The 5,607-nt window shown below is 43.2% G+C and overlaps 1 pseudogene across 1 annotated transcript; it reads left to right on the top strand.

Annotated features, from left to right (window-relative positions):
• The first annotated feature begins 3,310 nt into the window (after window positions 1–3,310).
• LOC147343179 (short coiled-coil protein pseudogene) lies at window positions 3,311–5,229 on the top strand (annotated as a pseudogene). Its single transcript, XR_015156696.1, has one exon. The product of XR_015156696.1 is annotated as a short coiled-coil protein pseudogene (transcript).
• Window positions 5,230–5,607: the final 378 nt, after the last annotated feature.

Genomic DNA, 5,607 nt, shown 5'->3' with positions numbered 1-5,607 from the left:
CAAAGCAACTATACTCCAATTAAAAAAAAAAAAAAAAAGATGTGATGATGGCTCCTTTCACTCTATTACTGATGCTTTTTTCCCTCTCTTGGCTTGAGCCATTCATGGAATCCTGCTGGTTTTCATTTCCACCCTCTGGGAAACAAGACTTTCAACAAAGCCTCCTGTTTTACATACTGTAGGCTCGGGGGCCATGTGACACTGTCTGAAGACGGCATTGCCAAGAGGTCCCCATTAAGAGATGAACGGAGGCCCTGGGGTAGGGTCACGCAGTCCACTCAGCTGCCCGGAAGGCTGCCCATTCATACTCCTGTTTTGCTGTAAAGCATCCTTCAAGCAGGGGACGGTCTCGCCCTGCTGAAGTCATCCATCCTTGTATGGTATTGACCAAGTCCTGGGTTTGGCTACCATGGCTAAGTGACTTTGAATCCACCAACATCCGTTTATATGATGTGGTCAGCAAACAGAGAGTCAGTGTAGGGATGGGGCCAAGTCTCAGTGGATGCGCAGCAAGTTCCAAGCCATGGGCTGATTCGGCCCTCTACTCTGAGAAGTGGGACAAGCAAGGTACCCTCTCCCGGTGCTGCTTCCTCCTCCCAGTGTTTTCAGATTCTCTCTGTGGGCCAGCCTGGCACCTGTTTGATCTGAGAGAGACCTAAACCCGGAGACTTGCGGTGTCCTGTGGCAGGTATAGAGGGTAGACACGCTATCGGGATCACTGGTGACAGTTACAATTCTTCCCCATCAGCCTGATCACGTATATGCTGTTCTGTTGACATAACTTACATCTGGTGAGTCTGCCGTTTCAGCAATTATTTTCAGTAACTGCGGAAATAGTGACTCACTGCGTGCAAAGTGCTGGGCTAGGCACTTGGTGAACATGCCTCACCTAATCCTCATGGCACCCTTTGCAAGGTCATAATCTCTGTTATTATCATGATAATAAGCACCATGGCAGGGGGCTCAGGGACAAGCCTGGCACTTGAGAAGCAAGAGGCTGTGCCTCTTCCCTTTCTCTCAGCTCCTGCTGTGCTCTCTGCTCTCTGGCCTGGCTCCTGTTCTTCCTTCTCTTTGGTTCCTCCTTCCTCCTCTTAGCTACTCCAGCTTTCCTACCCTCCACCATGTGCCCAGCTCTCCTGGCTCTGGACTCCAGGGAAATTGACCTGATATGCACAGCAACTCCTCTATCAGAAGGGGAAATCAAGCTCATGTCCCTAGTTTCTCGATTCTGGAGCTCTTGTCATTATCTAGAGGCACCTCTTTAGGGGCCCCAGCTATCACCTGCTGACCCCACCTGTGTGAAAGGTTTTTAAATCAGATGCTGTACCTAAAGCTTCTGTAGGTAAACAGAGACCCATCCAGGCTCGCCCATACAAGCACAGGGTTATCAGAAGGTGACTCAGGAGGGGAAGAGAGAGGATCCCAGACACAGAAAGTGAGGGTGAGCAGCTTCTGGATACACACAGGGTCAGCGAGACCTGTTCAGGGCTTAGGAATAGACGTGAGCCCTTACATAAGAAACACTGGGCATCTCCAGACTCTCTCTGTGATAGGGGGTGACTTTACTTCCCCAGGGCATCCCAATCCTAGAATGTTCCAATTCTGGTGATTTTCACCCCATTTCCCTGTTTCCTACTATGTCCAGTTCTGCAGAAGAGCAATTAGAAAGACAGACAACAGGGAGTTCCCTAGCAGTCCAGTGGTTAGAACTCTGTGCTTCCATTGCAAGGGGCATAGGTTCAATCCCTAATTGAGGAACTAAGATCCCACATGCCTCACAGCACAGCCAAAAGGAAAAAAAAAAAAAAAAGACAACAGGTGTGTCTGCACATTTGGAAAGAGCATATTTGCCCGGAGCTGCATAAGCAACCTTCCAGCCAGGTGCCTGATGAGCTAGAGACACTCCTTTCCGAGCAGGAGATAAAACAACAGCTCAGCATTCCTGCTTCTTAAAGCTTCACGCAGCTGTGAGCAGGGCAAAGAAGACCAACCACAAGCAAGTGGACCAGTGGGAAGGGAAGTAGCAAGAGATCACACGTGGCCAGAACCCTTCCCTTCTCTGCTGCTTCCTCCATCCTATGGCTGTCCTGGCCAGGCCTTCCCAGGAGCATTTGCCAAGATGGTCTTTGTCAAAGAACCCAGAAACCATCCCAGTCCCCGACTCCTTCCCTCCAGCTTCCCCAGCCACAGAATGATTCTGACTATCACTCTACAAATTAACCTCTTGCCTCATTTCCATCCCATTCCCCCTGTACGATGTCTTGATTCAAATTTGACTTTATTCTACCTAGTTTCCCCCACTTCTGGCTCCCAGCGTGGCCCCAGCAAGGGGCAGAAGGAAATAAAGGAAAATTTTAATAATCCAGATTTGTCGAGGCCTTGAAACCACCTGGACTCGGTTCCTACCCGAGAAACTTGTCAATATTATCTGCAACGCTGTGTCCCAGGCTTGAAGTCTTCCGAACGTCTGCCAAATAAGACATAATGCTCAACTTTCAGGTTGCGTATTTTTTTTTTCACTCAACAAGTAAATGCTCAGTAAACATTCACTGAATCAAGGAACAAATGAGAGAATGAGTAACAGCCTGGTGTGGGTCACCAGGTGGTGCAGGGAGAATGGGAGGCATTTGCTCATCTATGGAGAATCCCAGGGTGTAGGGTGACAACTCAGTGGATCCTGGGCTGTGCCTGCCCCAGAGAGCACTGAAGTCCTTGTTCTAGAGCATCTGCAGAGATGCTTCAGAATCTTCATTGACCTTGACTTCATATCATTGATTCCAGGAATGAGAAGAACCAGATCAAGTTGTAGTATGAGTGTATTTGCAGTAATCTGTTGTGATGAAAAGCCAACAAGAAAAACACAGACAGCTGAACAACACCCACGTTTTTTATTCTTAAAAGATTAAGTGTATTTATCCCTGTGATATCCCATACACACCAAGGTCATCATTAACACTGAGCTGTTAGGAACGCCCTCCAGGTTTCCCCCTCACCTGTAACATACTGTAAATATACACACAGAAGGATGTGTTGACACGTGAATACCAACTCACACCCCAGAGGCACTGGAGAGACTTTTTGGTAGACTGTTAAACCTAGTGAGTATCAACTCTGGTAGCTCAGGTGATCTCAGAGGAAAAAGAAAAGAAATATCTAGAACAGCCCTCAATCGATGTTTTCATGTCTTAATTAAGAGAGTTGACTAAAGTAAGAAATGAATTCCTGTGAAGGTGTTTTGCTCATTTTCCTGTTGATTACCTGAGTGAAGTATTTCTTTTTAAAGATGAAACTGTTGCAGGAAACTGATGGATGGGAGCGTAAAACATTCATGGCAGATGGATGGGATTGCACTCCAGTCTCTTAGGTGCTTTGGAGCTGGTCTTTGTAGGAATAGAGCAGAAACTTAGCATCCCCGGCCAGTTGGTCCAAGTGTTCAGGCCTGAGGCGTCTTACCGAGCCCTCCCCCTGCCGGCGCCTCAGAAGGCAGACCATTCATCAAGAATTTTGTATCCAAGGCGCAGAAGTTTGTTACCGAAGATGATGAATGCTGACATGGATGCAGTTGATGCTGAAAATCAGGTGGAACTGGAGGAAAAAACACGACTTATTAATCAAGTATTGGAACTCCAACACACACTTGAAGATCTGTCTGCAAGAGTAGATGCAGTTAAGGAAGAAAATCTGAAGCTAAAATCAGAAAACCAAGTTCTCGGACAATATATAGAAAACCTCATGTCAGCTTCTAGTGTTTTTCAAACAACTGACACAAAAAGCAAAAGAAAATAAGGGATTGATATCTCTTACGTCTTACGGAATTGCTGCTGATCTTTTTTTTTCTTTAAAACTTGGATAGATTCCAAAAGTTACAGTACTTTTGTTTGTGGCTTCACTGAGTATTTATGAAGATAATGTCAGATCTAGGCAAAATTAAGAGCATAACAGAAGACTTCCATGAGTTTGTGTATGATGTTAGTCTATGAAAATGTGCAAATGTAGAGACTTTATAATTAGAAATGCATATATTTATGAAACTTGAAAATGAATGTTTTATCAAGTTTGTTTTGCTTTATAGGGTTAGCATTGTCTTATATTATAGGCATAGAGATACAAGCAAGTAACTACCGTGTTGTGAAAAAGTAACCAAAATCATGTACTAAATGCACAGCTTTATTTACCCTGTCTACCATCGTGTGCCTCTCTTCCATTTGCTTTCCTCCTGTTTTTCCTTCCCCTAGGGAAAAAATTGGTTTCACGTTTGTAAAAAGTAATTTCAGTAGCTAATCATCTAGGAGAGTAGCCTGAACTCTAACTGTTGAAACTTAACCAAAATAAGATACTTTCTCAGTTAGGGCTTATTTATTATGTTTAGTAGTAGTAAGGATAGTAGGTTTCTCTTACATTAATTGAAAATGGAGGCTATAAAAATGAAGATTTTTCTTTGAATTATGGTATGGGGAAGATTTGTTATTAAAAACTTCCTTTGCACAAAATAACCCACTTGGTATCTGAAAAGATGAGTTCTGGTTGTGTGTGTGTGTTTGAAATAGAAAATTTTGAGGAAAAATAGAAATAGGGTGGGAAAAGTACTTCGTAAGTACCTGTAACCAACTCCACATGTTTCTACTCCAGATTTATGTTCTCTCTGGCACAGATTGCATTTTGGAAGGAACATTTTAAAAAATGGATTGTTTGGCTAACCTTACGTAAACCACACCTGGAAGAGAATAGAGTTTGGTCTCAGGTTTATTTGTAGTACCAGCAGATCAATTTTGCAAAGTCCATTAAGAGTGGATTAGTATCAGAGTCATGAATAAGATGGGAGAGTTTTACATGTAAACTAATTGATGCTTTCTCAGTATTTTATCACTTCTCCCAGAAGTTTCTGCAAACCCAACTACTGGTTTGCAGAATTTTAGTTACTTAACCGTTTTTTAAAATTTAGTTTAGTAGGTTCCATTTGGTAAGGAAATCAGTAGTTAATTAAAATGTTAAATAGGAAAAGAAATCCACTAATATAGTTTATAGTTATTAAATTTAGGCTAATCATGGAATAATCTTATGTTTGTATTGGTGTAAGATTTGATGACTTTAGCTGTATGAATATATAATAGTCATACTGCAAACATTTTGCATCTCTTTGTGACCTAATTTTCAAACATTTAAAATTGTGTTGCAGTTACGCTTTGCTGTTTAATAAAAAGCTGTTTCAAAAAAAAAAAAAAAAAGAAACTTAGCATCCCCCTTCTGAGCAAATGTATATTTAAACTTTATTTTTGGCTGGACTGGGTCTTCATTGCTATGTGAGGGCTTTCTCTAGTCATTGTGAGCGGGAGCTGCTCTCTAATGCATGGGCTTCTCATTGCAATGCCTTCTCTTACTGTGGAGCACGGGCTTTTGGCATGGAGACTTCAGTAGCTGCAGCACGCGGGCTCTGGAGTGGGCTCAGTAGTTGTGACACATGGGCTTAGTTGCCTCCAATCATGTGGGATCTTACCAGACCAAGGATAGAACCCGTGTCCCCTGAATTGGCAGGAGGATTCTTAACCACACTGGACCAGCAGGGAGGCCCTGAGCAAATATTTTGAAAAAGCAAATGCCAGAAATCCT

This window comes from Bos grunniens, chromosome 28 (assembly GCF_055505025.1).
Source record: "Bos grunniens cultivar Pamir isolate PY7600 chromosome 28, Bosgru_T2T1.0, whole genome shotgun sequence".
In the NCBI taxonomy this organism is placed as follows: domain Eukaryota; kingdom Metazoa; phylum Chordata; class Mammalia; order Artiodactyla; family Bovidae; genus Bos; species Bos grunniens.
The sequence above is the reverse complement of the archived record's forward strand: the minus strand, read 5'-3'. Positions and strand labels throughout refer to the sequence as shown.